A 22,168-nucleotide genomic window follows, 5' to 3' on the forward strand; every position below is an offset into this window, starting at 1 on the left:
TTACCAATCTGCCATTCTTTAGTCCTGCCGGTCAGTTTGACTCACTGAACTGCAAATTGGTAAACTGCGGCTTGGTAAACTTCGGCCTATTGGTATTTGTTTAATATCTTGGTTATACAGGCAGATCAAAATTAACAATGTGCACTGAGCCATCAGTAATAGATTGCTCAGTGCGCGTAGGCTGCCATTGCTCTTTTCAATCAGCGTCCTGTGTGTCGGCGAGAACAATGATTTTTGCTCTCACAAAAGATCATTTCACCATTTCACTTGTTCATTGGGTGAACGGCAGATCATCGTGAAACAGGCAGTCTTAAAGTACCATTCCAGCTGTTTTTTTCCCCACTGGAGTGGGACAGTAACTTCCCTGTCCCCGGTCAGATACTCACCGTTTTCACCGTTTTTCTGTGCTGCTCCGCTCCCACGGCGCCATCTTGGGAGCGCAGTTTTTGACTGGCTGCAAGTTAGAAGCTACATCACAAGCTCTCAATGCAAGTCTATGAGAGCCAGAAAGAGGCCAGAAAGATGCTCTCATAGACTTACATTGATTAGTGACCTCTGTGCAGGCCCATGAAACACTGGAGCAGCCTGCAGGTCAAAAAATGCAGGAGACGGACCAGTGCAGCAGCAAAAACAGGTGAAAACGAAGATGAGTATCAGCAAAAAAAGAATAAAAGAAAGTGCACTCACCGATCCTTGAAAATAATATGCCTTTTAATCAGAACATGTGCAGGAACTTACAGACAGCGGGCAAGGGACTTGGATTTTCAACACCACTCCAGCAGTGAAATACAAAAAAACCTTGCCGTGGTCCTTTAAGCACGCTCGTGCATGGTAATCTGTGTCTAAATGTACCCTTCAGTGTATTTCATGCGGTAAGGGTACCGTCACACAGTGCAATTTTCATCGCTACGACGGTACGATCTGTGACGCTCCAGCGTCGTAACAATATCGCTCCAGCGTCGTAGACTGCTGTCACACTTTGCAATCTACGACGCTGGAGCGATAATTTCATGACGTATGTGCGATGTAGAAGCCGTTGGTTACTATGCGCACATCGTATACGATATATGTTACACCATGCAATCATGCCGCCACAGCGGGACACTAGACGACGAAAGAAAGTTTCAAACGATCTGCTACGACGTACGATTCTCAGCGGGGTCCCTGATCGCAGGAGCGTGTCAGACACTGCGATCTCGTAACTATATCGCTCGAACGTCACGAATCGTGCCGTCGTAGCGATCAAAATTGCACTGTGTGACGGTACCCTTACTGTGTTTCCAAAGTTAGCACAATTGTATGCAAGTGTACTGTATACAATGTAAACCAGCTCTCAAAGGTCACCATACTGTCAGATGTGCGGCAGTTAAACAGTGTGCTGGAAGCTTTACCATACTGTCAGATGTGCAGCAGTGCCACACTGTGTGCTGGAAGCTTTACCATACTGTCAGATGTGCAGCAGTGGCACTCTGTGTGCTGGAAGCTTTACCATACTGTCTGATGTGCAGCAGCGCCACGCTGTGTGCTGGAAGCTTTACCATACTGTCCGATGTGCAGCAGCGCCACGCTGTGTGCTGGAAGCTTTACCATACTGTCCGATGTGCAGCAGTGTCACACTGTTTGCTGGAAGCTTTACCATACTGTCGGATGTGCAGCAGCGCCACACTATGTGCTGGAAGCTTTACCATACTGTCAGATGTGCAGCAGTGCCACGCTGTGTGCTGGAAGCTTTACCATACTGTCAGATGTGCAGCAGTGCCACGCTGTGTGCTGGAAGCTTTACCATACTGTCTGATGTGCAGCAGCGCCACGCTGTGTGCTGGAAGCTTTACCATACTGTCAGATGTGCAGCAGTGCCACGCTGTGTGCTGGAAGCTTTACCATACTGTCCGATGTGCAGCAGTGTCACACTGTTTGCTGGAAGCTTTACCATACTGTCCGATGTGCAGCAGCGCCACACTATGTGCTGGAAGCTTTACCATACTGTCAGATGTGCAGCAGTGTCACACTGTTTGCTGGAAGCTTTACCATACTGTCCGATGTGCAGCAGCGCCACACTGTGTGCTGGAAGCTTTTTTATACTGTCAGATGTGCAGCAGTGTCACACTGTTTGCTGGAAGCTTTACCATACTGTCCGATGTGCAGCAGCGCCACACTGTGTGCTGGAAGCTTTACCATACTGTCAGATTTGCAGCAGTTACACTGTGCTGGAAGCTTTACCATACTGTCAGATGTGCGGCAGATACACTGTGTGCTGGAAGCTTTACCATACTGTCCGATGTGCAGCAGTGGCACACTGTGTGCTGGCAGCTTTACCATACTGTCCGATGTGCAGCAGCGCCACACTGTGTGCTGGAAGCTTTACCATACTGTCAGATGTGCAGCAGTGCCACACTGTGCTGGAAGCTTTACCATACTGTCAGATGTGCAGCAGTGGCACGCTGTGTGCTGGAAGCTTTACCATACTGTCCGATGTGCAGCAATGCCACACTGTGTGCTGGAAGCTTTACCATACTGTCAGATGTGCAGCAGTGCCACACTGTGTGCTGGAAGCTTTACCATACTGTCAGATGTGCAGCAGTGCCTCAGTGTGCTGGAAGCTTTCCTATACTGTCAGATGTGCAGCAGTGCCAAACTGTGTGCTGGAAGCTTTACCATACTGTCCGATGTGCAGCAGCGCCACACTGTGTGCTGGAAGCTTTACCATACTGTCAGATGTGCGGCAAGTTACACTGTGTGCTGGAAGCTTTACCATACTGTCAGATGTGCAGCAGTGCCACACTGTGTGCTGGAAGTTTTACCATACTGTCAGATGTTCAGCAGTGCCACACTGTGTGCTGGAAGCTTTACCATACTGTCAGATGTGCAGCAGTGGCACGCTGTGTGCTGGAAGCTTTACCATACTGTCAGATGTGCAGCAGTGTCACACTGTGTGCTGAAAGCTTTACCATACTGTCAGATGTGCAGCAGTTACACTGTGCTCGAAGCTTTACCATACTGTCAGATGTGCAGCATTGCCACACTGTGTGCTGGAAGCTTTACAATACTGTCAGATGTGCAGCAGTGCCACACTGTGTGCTGGAAGCTTTACCATACTGTCAGATGTGCAGCAGTGCCACACTGTATGCTGGAAGCTTTACCATACTGTCAGATGTGCAGCAGTGCCACACTGTGTGCTGGAAGCTTTACCATACTGTCAGATGTGCAGAAGTTACACTGTGCTGGAAGCTTTACCATACTGTCAGATGTGCAGAAATTACACTGTGCTGGAAGCTTTACCATACTGTCAGATGTGCAGCAGTGCCACGCTGTATGCTGGAAGCTTTACCATACTGTCAGATGTGCAGCAGTGCCACACTGTGTGCTGGAAGCTTTACCATACTGTCAGATGTGCAGCAGTCCCACACTGTGTGCTGGAAGCTTTACCATACTGTCAGATGTGCAGCAGTGCCACACTGTGTGCTGGAAGCTTTACCATACTGTCAGATGTGCAGCAGTTACACTGTGTGCTGGAAGCTTTACCATACTGTCAGCTGTGCAGAAGTTACACTGTGCTGGAAGCTTTACCATACTGTCAGATGTGCAGTAGTGCCACACTGTGTGCAGGAAGCTTTACCATACTGTCAGATGTGCAGCAGTGCCACACTGTGTGCAGGAAGCTTTACCATACTGTCAGATGTGCAGCAGTGCCACACTGTGTGCAGGAAGCTTTACCATACTGTCAGATGTGCAGTAGTGCCACACTGTGTGCAGGAAGCTTTACTATACTGTCAGATGAGCAGCAGTGCCACACTGTGTGCTGGAAGCTTTACCATACTGTCAGATGTGCAGCAGTGCCACGCTGTGTGCTGGAAGCTTTACCATACTGTCAGATGTGCAGCAGTGCCACACTGGGTGCAGGAAGCTTTACCATACTGTCAGATGTGCAGCAGTGCCACACTGTGTGCAGGAAGCTTTACCCTACTGTCAGATGTGCAGTAGTGCCACACTGTGTGCAGGAAGCTTTACCATACTATCAGATGTGCGGCAGTTACACTGTGTGCTGGAAGTTTTACCATACTGTCAGATGTGCAGCAGTGCCACACTGTGTGCAGGAAGCTTTACCATACTATCAGATGTGCGGCAGTTACACTGTGTGCTGGAAGTTTTACCATACTGTCAGAAGTTCAGCAGTGCCACACTGTGTGCTGGAAGCTTTACCATACTGTCAGATGTGCAGCAGTGGCACGCTGTGTGCTGGAAGCTTTACCATACTGTCAGATGTGCAGCAGTGTCACACTGTGTGCTGAAAGCTTTACCATACTGTCAGATGTGCAGCAGTTACACTGTGTGCTGGAAGCTTTACCATACTGTCAGTTGTGCAGCAGTGCAACACTGTGTTCTGGAAGTTTTACCATACAGTCAGATGTGCAGCAGTGCCACACTGTGTTCTGGAAGTTTTACCATACTGTCAGATGTGCAGCAGTTACACTGTGCTGGAAGCTTTACCATACTGTCAGATGTGCAGCAGTGCCACACTGTGTGCTGGAAGCTTTACCATATTATCAGATGTGCGGCAGTTACACTGTGTGCTGGAAGCTTTACCATACTGTCAGATGTGCAGCAGTGCCACGCTGTGTGCTGGAAGCTTTACAATACTATCAAATGTGCGGCAGTTACACTGTGTGCTGGAAGCTTTACCATACTGTCAGATGTGCAGCAGTGCCACACTGTGTGCAGGAAGCTTTACCATACTGTCAGATGTGCAGTAGTGCCACACTGTGTGCAGGAAGCTTTACCATACTGTCAGATGTGCAGCAGTGCCACACTGTGTGCAGGAAGCTTTACCATACTGTCAGATGTGCAGCAGTGCCACACTGTGTGCAGGAAGCTTTACCATACTGTCAGATGTGCAGCAGTGCCACACTGTGTGCAGGAAGCTTTACCATACTGTCAAATGTGCGGCAGTTACACTGTGTGCTGGAAGCTTTACCATACTGTCAGATGTGCAGCAGTGCCACACTGTGTGCTGGAAGCTTTACAATACTATCAAATGTGCGGCAGTTACACTGTGTGCTGGAAGCTTTACCATACTGTCAGATGTGCAGCAGTGCCACACTGTGTTCTGGAAGTTTTACCATACTGTCAGATGTGCAGCAGTGCCACACTGTGTTCTGGAAGTTTCACCATACTGTCAGATGTGCAGCAGTGCCACACTGTGTTCTGGAAGTTTTACCATACGGTCAGATGTGCAGCAGTACCACGCTGTGTTTTGGAAGTTTTACCATACTGTCAGATGTGCAGCAGTGCCACACTGTGTGCTGGAAGTTTTACCATACTGTCAGATGTGCAGCAGTTACACTGTGCTGGAAGCTTTACCATACTGTCAGATGTGCAGCAGTGCCACACTGTGTGCTGGAAGCTTTACCATACTGTCAGATGTGCAGCAGTGCCACACTGTGTGCTGGAAGCTTTACCATACTATCAGATGTGCGGCAGTTACACTGTGTGCAGGAAGCTTTACCATACTGTCAGATGTGCAGTAGTGCCACACTGTGTGCAGGAAGCTTTACCATACTGTCAGATGTGCAGCAGTGCCACACTGTGTGCTGGAAGCTTTACCATACGGTCAGATATGCAGCAGTGTCACACTGTGTTTTGGAAGTTTTACCATACTGTCAGATGTGCAGCAGTGCCACACTGTGTGCTGGAAGTTTTACCATACTGTCAGATGTGCAGCAGTTACACTGTGCTGGAAGCTTTACCATACTGTCAGATGTGCAGCAGTGCCACACTGTGTGCTGGAAGCTTTACCATACTGTCAGATGTGCAGCAGTGCCACACTGTGTGCTGGAAGCTTTACCATACTATCAGATGTGCGGCAGTTACACTGTGTGCAGGAAGCTTTACCATACTGTCAGATGTGCAGTAGTGCCACACTGTGTGCAGGAAGCTTTACCATACTGTCAGATGTGCAGCAGTGCCACACTGTGTGCTGGAAGCTTTACCATACGGTCAGATATGCAGCAGTGTCACACTGTATGCTGGAAGCTTTACCATACTGTCAGATGTGCAGCAGTGCCACGCTGTGTGCTGGAAGCTTTACCATACTGTCAGATGTGCAGCAGTGCCACACTGTGTGCTGGAAGCTTTACCATACGGTCAGATGTTCAGCAGTGCCACGCTGTGTGCTGGAAGCTTTACCATACTGTCAGATGTGCAGTAGTGGAATGGAAATAATAAAGGATATAAATAAGTATATACAGACACCATCATCTTAATTATTCAGTATGGAGGATGTGCTCTGTGCCAGGGAGGTCTGAGATGGAAGGGGGTTTTACTGCATTTGTTGCTCCTCATAGAAGTTACTAAATAAATTTACCAATGGGTGTTTCAATTCTATATGCCAAATGGCTGTGTCAATTCGTACATTTTCAGGAAACAACAACAGCACAGTTAAATATGTAAAGCGAACATGTCAGCAGGTTTTTAGACCCCAGACTAATGTCATCTTTAAATCCTTGTTTTGTTGATTATTTCTATAGTTTTGTTTTGTAAGTTTTTGCCTCCATTTAATAGAAATCCATCTGCAAATTTTTGTGCAAATGAGTGCAGGCTGGGGTCTTGGCCCAGCACTTAGGGTATGTTTCCACGTTCAGGAAACGCTGCGTGTTTGACGCTGCGTAGAGCCGCAGCGTCAAACATGCAGCGTCCAGATGTTACAGCATAGTGGAGGGGATTTCATGAAATCCCGTCTCCACTATGCATTAAAAAACGCATGCGGGAACGGACATGCGGCACGTCTTTTTAGAACGCAGCATGTCCTTACAATGCTCAAACAACGCAGGTGACCTGCCAGTGACCTCAGGTGCAGATTTTACCTGGGTAAAATCCTGACCAGATCCTGATGCAATCCTGAACGTGGACACATACCTTTACACACCCTCCGGCCTCCCGTCAGTGACTGTTTAGACCCCTTGACCTGGGAATCCTCTTATGTAATGCAGTTATGTGCTCTGTCTGGGCTATCGTTGTATCACAGTCCCTGTAAAAAAAAATAGCTCTGACATGTCACTTGTCTCGTAGATCTCTAAAGGAGGCTGTGTCCTTGACCTGAAGCTCGCAGTAGCAGATATTCCTTCTCAAAAGTAGTTACGGTATTATCCAAAGCTAACTCCGTCCACACATAACTGTAGAAGTATATCAGCAATCAGCCTCAAAATGGAATTAGATCCTACATAACCCCTGGTTTATAGTCGGTTAAATAAATAGAAAACCAAATAATATAAATCGATATCTGTATTCTGCAAATAGAATTTCGTTGTTATAGTAATATATACGCGAGAGGGGGAGGAAAAAAGAATTCCACTCAACAATCAAGGTCTTAAAGGTACAAAGATACTTTATTAAGGAAGCATAGGAGTGGTGGCAGTAACGGAAAGCCACCAAAATAAACACCAGGCGCTAGGTACCCACACATGCCATAAGTATTATCTAATAAATGATTAGTTCAAAGGACATGTATACGGGGTGTATCCTGACATAAAATATACAAAAGGGGAACCATCACATTATACAGATCCCGGCTCACAGTAGAGCTGCACATATAAGGGAATAATAAAGGAAAGAGGAGATAGAGATCAAAAAAGTCAGAACACATCACCGATAAAATGTAGGCAAGTGCTGGCCAGTGGGGGTCCCGGCGCCCGCCCCAACGCGCGTTTCGGAACACCTTCGTCAGGGGACACCCCTAACAACTGCAGATTCAAGCATTCAGTGAACCCTCTGTTATCTCTGTCGACTCCTCTGCTGCTCTCCCAGCTGTTGCAGGGCCGTGTGTGTGTGTGCGTATGTACGTGCGTGCGTGCACGTATATATATCAAAAGTAAAATCCAGAAAATCACATTGTATAAATTATATAAATGTATTTGCATTTTGCAGTGAGAAATAAGTATTTGATCCCCTACCAACCAATAAGGGTATGTGCACACTTATCCCGGAGGACTGCGGATTTTTCCGCAGCGGTTTTGAACTGCGGTTTTTCAAAATCCGTTTTAACTGCGGGTTTACACCTGCAGATTTCTATTGGAGCAGGTGTACACCTGCAGCGGAATCCGCAGAAAGAATTGACATGCTGCGGAATATAAACCGCTGCGTTTCCGCACGTTTTTTTCCGCAGCATGTGCACTACAGTTTTCATTTCCCATAGGTTTACATTGTACTGTAAACTTATGGGAAACCGCTGCGGATCTGCAGCTGCAGAAACGCTGCGGATCCGCAGCAAAATCCGCAGCGTGTGCACATGGCCTAAGAGTTCTGGCTCCTACAGACTAGTTAGACGCTCCTAATTAACTCGTTACCTGCATTAAAGGCAGCTGTCTTAGGCTACGTTCGCATTTGCGTTGTGCGGTGCTGCATCGGCGACGCAATGCACAAAGCAAACAAAAAACGCATGCAAAACGCATTGTTTTGTGACGCATGCGTCCTTTTTTGGCATGATTTTGGACGCAAAAAAAATGCAACTTGCTGCGTCCTCTGCGCCCTGACGCTTGCGCCAAAAAAAATGCATGCGTCACAAAACGCAAGACAACGCATGTCCATGCGCCCCCATGTTAAATATAGGGGCGCATGACACATGCGTCGCCGCGGCTGCGCCCGACGCAGCCCCGCAAAACGCTAATGTGAACGTAGCCTTACATAGTCACCTTTATAAAACGCTCCTATCCACAGACTGTAACCTCTACAACATGGATAAGACCAAAGAGCTTTCTAAGGATGTCAGGGACAAGATCATAGACCTGCACAAAGCTGGAATGGGCTACAAAATCATACATAAGACGCTGGGTGAGAAGGAGACATCTGTTGGTGCAATAGTAAGAAAATGGAAGAAATACAAAATCACTGTCAATCGACATCGATCTGAGGCACCATGCAAAATCTCACCTCGTGGGGTATCCTTGATCATGAGGAAGGTGAGAGTTCAGCCTAAACCCACACGGGGGGAACTTTGTTAATGATCTCACGGCAGCTGGGACCGCAGTCACCAAGAAAACCATTGGTAACACATTACGCCACAAAGGTTTAAAATCCTGCAGTGCCCGCAAGGTCCCCCTGCTCAAGAAGGCACACGTGCAGGCCCATCTGAAGTTAGCCATTGAAGACCTGGATGATTCTGTGAATGATTGGGACAAGGTGCTGTGGTCAGATGAGACAAAAATTGAGGTATTTGGCATTAACTGAACTCGCCGTGTTTGGAGGAAGAGAAATGCTGCCTATTACCCAAACAACACTGTCCCCATTGCCAAGCATGGAGGTGGAAATATTATATTTTGGGGGTGTTTCTCTGATAAGGGCACAGGACTACTTCACTTCATCAATGGGAGAATGGATGGAGCCATGTACCGTAACATTCTGAGTGACAACCTCCTTCCCTCTGCCAGGACATTTAAAAATGGGTCATTGGTGGGTCTTCCAGCAAGACAATGACCGAAAACATACAGCCAAGGCAACAAAGGAGTGGCTCAAAAAGAAGCACATTAAGGTCATGGAGTGGCCTAGTCAGTCTTCAGACCTTAATCCCATAGAAAACTTATGGAGGAAGTTGAAGCTCCAAGTTGCCAAGCGACAGACTCAAAATCTTAGTGATTAGAGATGATCTGCAAAGAGGAGTGGACCAAAATTCCTCCTGACGTGCGCAAACCTCATCATCAATTACAAAAAAATTTTGACTGCTGTGCTTGCCAACAAGGGTTTTGTCACCAAGTATTAAGTCTTGTTTGCCAGAGGGATCAAATACTTATTTCTAGAGTTGAGCGAATTTGTTCGGAATCGGTCGCCGAATTTGAATTTGCCATATTGGTACCCTATTTGTGCCAAATGTATGTTTGATGATCGGTTTCTGCTCCCATTGACTCTAATGATGTTCGCCTGTGTTCAACGAATATAGCAAAAACAATATTTGCTGCCGATCATATTCGGAAGTGAATCCAAACAGATTCGCTCAACTCTGCTTATTTCTCACTGCAAAATGCAAATAAATTTATATCATCTCCTTCCCTCTCCTAGTGTATCCTCACCCACCCCCTGCAGACTGTGAGCCCTCGCGGGCAGGGTCCTCCCTCCTTATGTACTCGTGTGCCTTGTTATCTGCTCATGTTTAATGTATTTGTCTATATTTGTCCCGTATTCACATGTAAAGCGCCATGGAATAAATGGCGCTATAAAAATGTATAATAATAATAATAATATCATTTATACAATGTGATTTTCCAGATTTTGTTTTTGATATTCTATCTCTCAATGTTAAAATTAACCTACCCTTAAAATTATAGACTGTTCATGTCTTTGTCAGTGGGCAACCTTAGAAAATCAGCAAGGGAGCAAATACTTATTTCTCCCACTGTGTGAATATCAATAGATAGATAGATATAATCTAGAGACAGTGATGGCTATATAGATATACATGTTAGAAAAAAGGGACTTTAACCCTTTTTCGACATCGGGCGTATATTTAGGCAGAAGTCGGACACCCTCCCTTTGATGTGGGCTCCGGCGGTGAACCCACATTTTTCCCGACACATGTGCCCAGAATAACCGCGGGTGGAATCGCGATCTACCCATGGCATTAACCTGTTAAATGTCGCTGTCAAACGCTGACAGCGGCATTTAACAAGCGCTTCCGGCCATAAGGCCGGAAATCCGCCCACCAGTGACCCCTGCCCTGTGATCGCAGGTCACTGGTTCATTGGCATGACAACCAGAGCAAGTGAGTAATTCTACTACATAAAGGTGATCTGATCATCGCCTCTATGTAGCGGAGCCAATCGAGTTGTGGCAGCTTCTAGACTATTGAAGAGTGCACAAAAAAAATGGTTTTTACAAATATAAATTTTTTTAAAGAAAATCTAAAAGTTCCAATCACCCCCCTTTCGCCCCATTCAAAATGAAACAATAAAAAAAATCAAACATACACATATTTGGTATTGCCGCGTTCAGAATCGCCCGATCTATCAATAACAAAAAAGGATTAACCTGATTGCTAAACGGTGTAGCGAGAAAAAAAAGTAAAAACGCCAGAATTGTTTTTTGGGTTGCTTCGAAAACGTCAGCTCGGCAGTCCAAAAATAAGCCATCGCCCAACCCCCCCAGATCACGTAAAATGTAGACGCTACGGGTATCAGAAAATGGCGCAATTTTTTTTCTTTTTTTTAAACAAAGTTTGTAATTTTTTTCACCACTTAGATTAAAAAAAAACTATACATATCGGGTGTTTATGAACCCGTAATGAACTGGAGAATCATAATGGCAGATCAGTATTAGCATTTAGAGAGTCGAGTAAAAAAGCCAAATAAAATACAAGTGTGGGATTGCACTTTTTTTTTGCAATCTCACCGCACCTGCAATTTTTTTGCAAGTTTTCTAGTACAAGACATGGTAAAATCAATGGTGTCGTTCAAAATTACAACTCGTCCCACAAAAAACAAACCCTCACATGGCCATATTGACAGAAAAATAAAAAAGCTATGGCACTGGGAAGAAGGGGAGCAAAAAACAAAAACGCAAAACCGAAATACCTCTGGGGGTTAAGGGATTAATTGCCCTGGTGACTATTTGCATTTTATTGCATGAAATAAGTATTTGATACAATAGAAATACAGAACTTAATATTTTCTACAGAAACCTTTGTTTTAGGGCTGTCGCTGGGCAAAATTGAGTTTCAGCTCCCTCCAAAGATTTTTTTTTATTATTGCGTACAGGTCTAGGCCACTCCAGAACCATGAATACTTCTTGCGGAGCCACTCCTTAGTTGCCCTGGCTGTGTGTTTCTGGTCATTGTCATGCTAGAAGACCCAGTCACAACCCATCGTCAATGCTCTGACTGAGGGAAGGTTGTTGGCCAAAATCTCACAACACATGACCCCATTCATCCTCCCTTCAATACGTTGCAGTAATGTCTACTTTGCAGAAAAGCCCCCCAAAGTATTATGTTTTTCCCACCATGCTTCACGGTTGGGAAGATGTTCTTAGAGTTGTACTCCTTCTTCCTGCAAACACTGGGAGTACAGTTGATACCAAATAGTTTTATTTTGGTCTCATCTCATCACATGCCCTTATCCCATGCCTCCTCTGGATCATCCAGATGGTCATAGGTGAATTTCAAGCGGGCCTAAACATGTACTGGCATGTAGTATGTTACTAACCGTAATGTGATATTTCAGGATTTTTTTTTTTTAAGATTGTCTCTCACAGGCGAAGTGTACCTATGCAAGGAAAAATTATAGACTTCTCCATTGTTTGTAAGTCAGTTGCACTTCTGTGAAATCAACCCACCTGATTGTGAATCAATTTCTCCTGTTGTGCAAATGGAACAGACAACAGGTAGAAATTATAGGCAATTAGCAAGACAACCCCTATAAGTAAGTGGTTCTGCAGCTGGTGACCACGGACCATTTCTCTGTTCTCATCTTTTTTTGGCTGTTCGCATTTTGTCATTGCTCTCACCCCTAGAAGTACGTACAGTAGCATTATGTGATGTCTACAACCCACAAAAGTTTCTCAGGTAGTGCAGCTCATACAGGATGGCACATCAATGTTAGCTGTGGCAGGAAGGGTAGCTGGGTCTGTCAGCACAGTGTTCAGAGCATGAAACCGATACCAGGAGACGGGCCAGTAGACCAGAAGATGTAGAGGTGGCCTTTATTTTTTTTACATGAATATGGATCCCAGGGCCTGAAGGAGAGTCTCCTCTCCTCCAGACCCTGGGAACCACACGCCGTATAAGATGACCCCCGTCTTATACGGCGGGTATATCCCAAATTCCATATTTTATATGGAAAAGTTGGGGGTCGTCTTATACGCCCAGTCGTCTTATACACCAGAAAATATGGTATATGCAAGTACAAATAAGACGGGAATGTCCAGCCATCATACCGCTCAGTAAGAAGACGGGTTCTGTGTCCCAGTGATGAACGTGCTTTGGTCCGACATATGCATATCAACCCAAGGACAAAAGCAGAAGACCTTGTGAAGATGATGGTGGAAGCTGGTAAAGTTGTGTCAATATCCACAGTGAAACGAGTATTGTATTAACATGGGCTGAAAGGCTACTCTGCCAGGAAGAAGCCATTACTCCAAAAGAAACATTAAAAAAGCCAGATTAATGTTTGCAAATGAACACAGGAACAAATTACGTTAATTTTTGGAGACATGTCCTGTGGTCTGATAAAACTAAAACTTAACTTTTTGGGCATAATGAACATCGTTAAGTTTGGAGGAAAAAGGAATAAGCTTGGAATAAGCTTGGAAGCTTAAGAACACCATCCCAACTGTGAAACATGGGGGTGGCAGCATCATGTTGTGGGGTTGTTTTGTTGCAGGAGGGACTGGTGCACTTTACAAAATAGATGGCAACATGAGAAAAGAAGATTATGTGGCAATACTGACTTAACATCTCAAGACATCAGCCAGGAAGTTAAAGCTTGGGTGGAAATGGGTTTTCCAAATGGACAATGACTAGAAACGTACTGCCAAAATGCTAACACAGTGGCTTAAGGATAACAACTTCAATGTTTTGGAGGGGGCAATCATAAAGCCCTGATCTCAATATTATTAAAAAATTATGGACAAAGCTGAAAAGGCAGGTGCGAGCAAGGCGACCTACAAACTTGGATCAGTTATTCAGGTTTTATGTAACGGTATCCCAAACATTTGACCCAAGTAATTCAGTTTAAGGGCAATGGAACCAAATACTAATGAAATGTAAGTAAACTTTTTCAGTTGCAACTCTTTATTCATTACACAGTGGAATAAGTTGAGAACAATAAAACATAAAAATGATCACTGTAAATCAACAATAATATCCCATGGAGGTCTGGATTTGGAATGATAGAATCTAAGTGGAAAATCAAATTACAGCCTATCCAGCTTCATTGGAAATGCCTCAAGACAAGGAAATGATGCTCAGTAGTGTGTGTGGTCTCCTCGTGCCTGCATGACATCCCTACAACAACTGGGCATGCTCCTGATGAGGCGGCGGATGTTCTCCTGAGGGATCTCCTCCCTAAGGCTGGTTTCACCCTTGCGTTTGGCTGGTCTGCGTATTGCTGCGTACATCCTCCCTTAAGTTCCGCCTACTTCTGCATGCGTCCTGCGTACCTATCTTTAACATTGGGTACGCAGGGACAGGAATTGTATGCGGATGCGTCCGCATACAGCTTTTTAACGTGCCCATCGACCGCACGGGAACGCAACTTTTTGGCTAGCACATGGAGGACTGTGCGGCCCTCCAGAGAAATGCTTACCCACACAATTACTGACCCACTGCCAAATCGGTCATGCTGGAGGATTCTAAAGGCAGCAGAACATTCTCCATGGGATCTCCAGACTCAGTCACATCTGTCACATGCACTCAGTATGAAACTGCTCTAACCCGTAAAGAGCACAGGACCCCAATGTGGAATCTGCCAATCGTGGTGTTCTCTGTCAAATACCAGTCGACCTGCATGGTGTTGGGCTGTAAGCGCAACACCACTTGTGGACGTCAGGCCCTCATACCACACTCATGGAGTTTGTTTCTGACAGTTTGAGCAGACACATGGATATTAGTGGCCTGCTGGAGGTCAGCTCATTCTTTGAGGCTGTCACGCTTGGGTCAGGAGCCCCGTGGCCAGTCCGCATCGTGGTCCGTGCCCTGACCATGTTGCGCTGATGTCTGCTTCAGCCCTTAAACAGCCTGTCTCTGCCGACAGGTGTGTGAGTTCTTGTAACACTCCAGTGTTAGTATTATGTTAGACAATTGCTGTTTATGTACAGGCGCTACATGCTTTTTAGTTATTTTGGCCGCGTTCAAACATTTGTTTGATTGAAGTGAGATGCCCAAAAAAACCTGACATTTGGTAAAAAGTAAATTTGGTGGGTAAATATATAAAAAGACAAAAAAGAAAGGTAACTTAAAACGTGGCACAAATGGAGAATGAGACACAAATAATAAAGCAACTGAAAAGGAGCAAACTGCTCCCGAGAAGTGGAGAAGCAGCTATGACAGATTGGGGCCTATGTTTTTTGTGAAATGTGGCAGAATGAGCAGTGGGGCCTCAGACGCAGGTATGAACAGAGCCTTAGGCGACATATAGTATGGGAAGAGTGACGCAAGCATTCATTTCTCGCAGGGATGAGTAAGGATCATGTAAGTTGTGCTAGCATGTGCTGTCAGGTGTTTACTGATGGCAGAATATCTGATTGCTGATTGTTTCATCATGTACATGTAATTATTGATGAGGCAACCTCTAATTGTGTATATGTCATGAGAGATGTGGCAGCAATGCTAAACCCTAATAAGTGTAGTCAGGGATCGGACTTTTCCTGAAGGTTCATTGTCATGTTGGCCATAGACATTATATACTGCTGCATAAGTCCTCAGTTTTTGGCCACGATTGTTCCAGTCTTAGGCCTCATTCAGACATACGTATTCTATCTGTGTTTTTCATGGACACAACACAAAACCATTTTCATTTGTGGTGATATTAACATGTTCGTGTTTTTCATGGACCAAGTGTCTGTGCAAAACTCATGGAGATGTCTGTTTTTTTTTTTCACTATTACGGATGAAAAGGCCCAATGCAAGTCTGTGGGTCCATAAAAAGCCACGTAAAGCACACGGAGGGTATCAGAGTGCCATCCATAGTCAACATTGCAAAGAGGAGGAGAAGCTTTGTCATTTTATTTTATCCACCTATGAAAAAAACTGATGACACATTGATGCTAAAAATGGACACCGACCACACACTAAAGGTGAAGACGGACCATACACTGATGGTAAAGACTGACAGACTGATGGTAAAATGGATACACAGACCATACACTGATGGTAAAGACTGACTGACTGACCATGCACTGATGGTAAAGACGGACAGATGGACCATACACTGATGGTAAAGACAGACAGACAGACCATACGCTGATGGTAAAGAATAACACACGGACCATACACTGATGGTAAAATGGACACACGGACCATACACTGATGGTAAAATGGACACACGGACCATACACTGATGGTAAAATGGACACACTGACCATACACTGATGACGCTGTACCATTTTTTCACACACGTGCTTAAACACTGACATGTGAATGAGGCGGGAAGCTAGGTTTAGGCCATGTTCCCATAGTGTAAATAATTTTTGACTTGGGTGTTATTTCATGAAAGTTCCTGCCCTCTTTACGTCTTGAGATGCTGTTGGACCTTAATTTTTTGTGCATTTTGTTTAGTTAAAAGACATTAAGAATGCTGCTTCATATCTGCACCAAAAACACATCAGATAAAGGTGAAAACGATTTTTATTGCATATTGTGGTATGGACACCTACAGATAAAAAAAACTGAAAAAAACTAAGCATTTACGCTACATGTTATCACTGCCTTTCTTTTTGGCACAAGTCCAGTAATTTTGCCGGACAACTAAGTCCCTAACATAAACCAAGTGAATGGGGTCCGTTTGTTGCCGTTTCCTGGGGGGCTCACTGTTCTAACTGCTCATTGGCGCTACCATGACGCGCTTGCGGGCTGCCCATGGGTTGCTATGATAGCTGGGGGTCCGCTGAACATCCCCGTGCCTGTCATGATGGTACTCCTGTAAATGCCAGCTTCTGGCTGGTGTTCATAGGAAAGCGTGATTTGTTTACATACAGCAATAACGGCGTCTAATGAACCAATGATGAAGTCCGCTAAGGGTATGTTTCCACGGTCAGGAATGGCTCCATATTTGTTCAGGATTTGACGCAGGTGAAATCTGCATCTGAGGTCACTGGCAGGTCACCTGCGTTTTTTATGTATTTTTCCGCATGCGTTTTTGATGCATTTTTTCATTGCATGCGTTTTTTTTGTCGTTTTAAATAAAGCTAATTGAAAGTTGGCTTCTGGGAAAGGAAAAAAAGTGATTTCCTGTTTGCAGATATATTGGGATATGTTCCCAGGGTCAGTAAACACTGTGGGTTGGACGCTGCATACATCTGCGTTTTTCATGCGTTTTTTTCATTCGGATTTGTGTGTGTTTTTGTAAGCTAAATAAAGATATACAAAAAAAAGAATTGTGATGTAATTTCCTTCTCCAACCTCTTCTTTTACATTCTTCTTGAAGAATGTTTACACACACAGATAGATAGATAGATAGATAGATAATAGATAGTTAGGTAATAGATAGTTAGATAATAGATAGTTAGGTAATAGATAGTTAGATAATAGATACAGTGGGGCAAAAAAGTATTTAGTCAGTCAGCAATAGTGCAAGTTCCACCACTTAAAAAGATGAGAGGCGTCTGTAATTTACATCATAGGTAGACCTCAACTATGGGAGACAAACTGAGAAAAAAAAATCCAGAAAATCACATTGTCTGTTTTTTTAACAATTTATTTGCATATTATGGTGGAAAATAAGTATTTGGTTAGAAACAAACAATCAAGATTTCTGGCTCTCACAGACCTGTAACTTCTTCTTTAAGAGTCTCCTCTTTCCTCCACTCATTACCTGTAGTAATGGCACCTGTTTAAACTTGTTATCAGTATAAATAGACACCTGTGCACACCCTCAAACAGTCTGACTCCAAACTCCACTATGGTGAAGACCAAAGAGCTGTCAAAGGACACCAGAAACAAAATTGTAGCCCTGCACCAGGCTGGGAAGACTGAATCTGCAATAGCCAACCAGCTTGGAGTGAAGAAATCAACAGTGGGAGCAATAATTAGAAAATGGAAGACATACAAGACCACTGATAATCTCCCTCGATCTGGGGCTCCACGCAAAATCCCACCCGTGGGGTCAGAATGATCACAAGAACGGTGAGCAAAAATCCCAGAACCACGCGGGGGGACCTAGTGAATGAACTGCAGAGAGCTGGGACCAATGTAACAAGGCCTACCATAAGTAACACACTACGCCACCATGGACTCAGATCCTGCAGTGCCAGACGTGTCCCACTGCTTAAGCCAGTACATGTCCAGACCCGTCTAAAGTTTGCTAGAGAGCATTTGGATGATCCAGAGGAGTTTTGGGAGAATGTCCTATGGTCTGATGAAACCAAACTGGAACTGTTTGGTAGAAACACAACTTGTCGTGTTTGGAGGAAAAAGAATACCGAGTTGCATCCATCAAACACCATACCTACTGTAAAGCATGGTGGTGGAAACACCATGCTTTGGGGCTGTTTCTCTGCAAAGGGGCCAGGACGACTGATCCGGGTACATGAAAGAATGAATGGGGCCATGTATCGTGAGATTTTGAGTGCAAACATCCTTCCATCAGCAAGGGCATTGAAGATGAAACGTGGCTGGGTCTTTCAACATGACAATGATCCAAAGCACACCGCCAGGGCAACGAAGGAGTGGCTTCGTAAGAAGCATTTCAAGGTCCTGGAGTGGCCTAGCCAGTCTCCAGATCTCAACCCTATAGAAAACCTTTGGAGGGAGTTGAAAGTCCGTGTTGCCAAGTGAAAAGCCAAAAACATCACTGCTCTAGAGGAGATCTGCATGGAGGAATGGGCCAACATACCAACAACAGTGTGTGGCAACCTTGTGAAGACTTACAGAAAACGTTTGACCTCTGTCATTGCCAACAAAGGATATATTACAAAGTATTGAGATGAAATTTTGTTTCTGACCAAATACTTATTTTCCACCATAATATGCAAATAAATTGTTAAAAAAACAGACAATGTGATTTTCTGGATTTTTTTTTCTCAGTTTGTCTCCCATAGTTGAGGTCTACCTATGATGTAAATTACAGACGCCTCTCATCTTTTTAAGTGGTGGAACTTGCACTATTGCTGACTGACTAAATACTTTTTTGCCCCACTGTAGATGACAGATAATAGATAGATGATAGATAATAGATAGATATAGCTATAGATAGATACCGTATATACTCGAGTATAAGCCGACCCCCCTAATTTTGCCACAAAAAACTGGGAAAACTTATTGACTCGAGTATAAGCCTAGGGTGCAAATGCAGCAGCTACCGGTGAATTTCAAAAATAAAAATAGATCATTATTTCCCCATAGCTGTGCCATATAGTGCTCTGCACCGTTCATACTGCCCCATAGCTGTGCCCCATATAGTGCTCTGCACCGTTCATACTGCCCCATAGCTGTGCCCCATATAGTGCTCTGCACCGTTCATACTGCCCCATAGCTGTACCATATAGTACTCTGCACCGTTCATACTGCCCCATAGCTGTGATATATATTGCTCTGCACCGTTCATACTGCCCCATAGCTGTGCCATATAGTGCTCTGCACCGTTCATATTGCCCCATAGCTGTGCCATATAGTGCTCTGCACCGTTCATACTGCCCCATAGCTGTGCCATATAGTGCTCTGCACCGTTCATACTGCCCCATAGCTGTGCCATATAGTGCTCTGCACCGTTCATACTGCCCCATAGCTGTGCCATATAGTGCTCTGCACCGTTCATATTGTCCCATAGCTGTACCATATAGTGCTCTGCACCGTTCATATTTCCCCATAGATGCTCCACATAAATCTATGCCGCTGCAATAAAAAAAAAAAGCCATACTCACCTCTCTTGATTGCAGCTCCCAGCGTCTCGTTCTGGCGTCCGGTCCCGGCGTCTCTCCGCTCTGACTGATCAGGCAGAGGGCGCCGCGCACACTATATGCGTCATCGCGCCCTCTGACCTGCACAGTCAGTGCAGATAGACGCCGGGAAGATGGAGCGGCGCCCGGCGGCTGGAACGTGGACATGTAAATATGCGATACTTACCTGGTCCTGGCGTCCGGCTCCTTCTCCCGCACAGCTGTCTTCGGTGCCGCAGCTTCTTCCTCTATCAGCGGTCACCGTTACCGCTGATTAGAGAAATGAATAGGCGGCTCCACCCCTATGGGAGGTGGAGCCGCATATTCATTTCTCTAATAAGCGGTCCCACGTGACCGCTGAAGAGGGGAAGAACTGCAGCACAGAAGACCGTGGGACGGCAGGGGGAGCGCCAGGATCGCTGGAAGCAGGTAAGTATGCCTCAGCGCCCTCTCCCCCTCACCCGCCAACCCTGCCACCCACCTTGACTCGAGTATAAGCCGAGAGGGGCACTTTCAGCCCAAAAATTTGGGCTGAAAATCTCGGCTTATACTCGAGTATATACGGTAGATCTATCTATCCCATATCTATCGTATCTATCCATCTGTTATCTATCGTATCTATCGATACATCTATCTATCATATCTATCGATATATCTATCAATAGATAATAGATATATCGATAGATAATAGATAGATAAGATAGATAATACCAATCCCGATGTTTAGTAATAAACATAATAAAATGGTATATAAAGGTAGGCCGGGATCACACATGCGAGAAACTCGGACGAGTCTCGCATCTTAATACCTGGCAATAGCCGGGACACGAGACTGGAGTGTGCGGATGCATGTATTACTATGCAGCTGAACGCTCCAGTCCGAGTGCCGGCGGCAGGGCCGGGTACTGAGGTGCGAGACTTGTGCAAAATCTGTTTAATTTAAAAAATAAAAAAATGCGCTCATTGCACAGCCAGCATTAGTTGGCATTTTTCTAAGTATATTGTTGATACTACTCTGGTGTAATGTTGATAGAATTATTTAATAAAATATATACCTTTTTAATAACTATGGTGTTATGGATGTGTAAGCTCCGTTTTTCTGCATATAACTTTGTTTGGAGCAATCCTGGTTTGCTAGCGCCTGTTGGGCGTGTTGGAAGAGCAAGTGGTACTTGCTCCTCATTACCACTCACTTCAGTGCTTCATGATTTTGATATTAAATGTTCTGCACCAGAGTAGGAAAGCCAGCACCTGGGGGACTGATGTTTGTAGCCTGGGAAGGGGTTAATACCCATGGAGCTTCCCAGGCTATGAATATAAGCCAGCAGCTGTATACTTAGGCTTTATTGGCTATTGAAATAGGGGGATCCCCCTAAAAATGATGTGGGATCCCCCTATAATAGCCAGAAAGGCTACGCAGACATTTGCGGGCTGATATTCATAGCCTAGAGAGGGGCCATGGATATTGCCCTCCCCCCAGCTACAAACACCAGCTCCCAGCCGCCCCAGAAATGGCGCAACTGTAAGATGCACTTAGCCTCTCTCTTCCCACTGTCCTGTAGGGGTGGCATATGGGGTAATATGTAAGGTGACATTAAGCCAGCTTAGTAATAGAGAGGCATCAGTAAGATACCTACCATTACTAATCCTATAGTTGGTAAAGGGTTAATAAAACACACGCAGAATAAAGCATTTTAATGAAATAAAACACCAAACATTTTTCCCATTTTATTTTACTGGTAATCCAAGCAAAGCCATCAATCTTCTGAAAAAACAACAACAAAAAAACAGTATACTCCCTGTGTCCGATGCAGTGCTTAATAACGAGTGTCCCTCAACTAGTCCAGCTCTGCTGCATCTGGATACCTGACATCCAGACATAGCCGACCTTGTAGATGATCGCCGGAGATAACTCTCCAGCGATCACCTACACTGCAGTGTTCTCACAATCAGCTGACCGTGAGAACCAGCCTAGTGACCGGAGATAACCCCCAGTCACATGCATGGCAATTCTCGCGGTAAGCCAATTTATCACAAGAACTGCAGTGGACGAGGACTTCCGGCGGTGGGACAGGTAAGCCCGCATGTAAATCAGTAGATATGCGTAGTGAGCTGCATTTACGCAGTTACTACCATGTGACTAATCATTAGATGGGGTTTTACTGCATCTAATGATAGTCGATGGTAAATTTATGGTGCGGCTGCCTTCTGGAAAGACGCACCGCATGTCCGTTTACGTGGGTCTGCCGCCTGCATCTTTTAACATATAGTGGAGATGAGATTTCAAGAAATCCCCTCCACTATGCTGTAACATCTGGACACTGCAAGTTTGATGCTGCGTACAGCCGCAGCGTTTTCTGACCGTGGAAACACACCCTAAGGGGACAAATAAATACAGTGAAGTAGTGCAAAAAAATAGGTCTTAAACAAAATTAAAATATAAACCTTGGGGAATCCTATTTCTAGGTCATTTTACTGCACAGTGAATGCCCTAAAAACACCCCCCCCCCAAAAAAAAAAAAAAAAAAAACAACTAATATGGCATATGTTTGGTTTTTTTGCACTTTCACCTCACTTGAATTTTTTTCCACATTCTCCAGTA

General features: G+C 44.9%; 1 protein-coding gene across 2 annotated transcripts in view; it reads left to right on the plus strand.

The window, feature by feature from the left end:
• CNST (consortin, connexin sorting protein) overlaps window positions 1-22,168 on the plus strand; it is a 197,113-nt gene that overhangs the window by 142,365 nt on the left and 32,580 nt on the right. The gene's annotated exons all lie outside the window — the stretch shown is intronic.

This window comes from Ranitomeya imitator, chromosome 5, assembly GCF_032444005.1.
Source record: "Ranitomeya imitator isolate aRanImi1 chromosome 5, aRanImi1.pri, whole genome shotgun sequence".
NCBI classification, from domain to species: domain Eukaryota; kingdom Metazoa; phylum Chordata; class Amphibia; order Anura; family Dendrobatidae; genus Ranitomeya; species Ranitomeya imitator.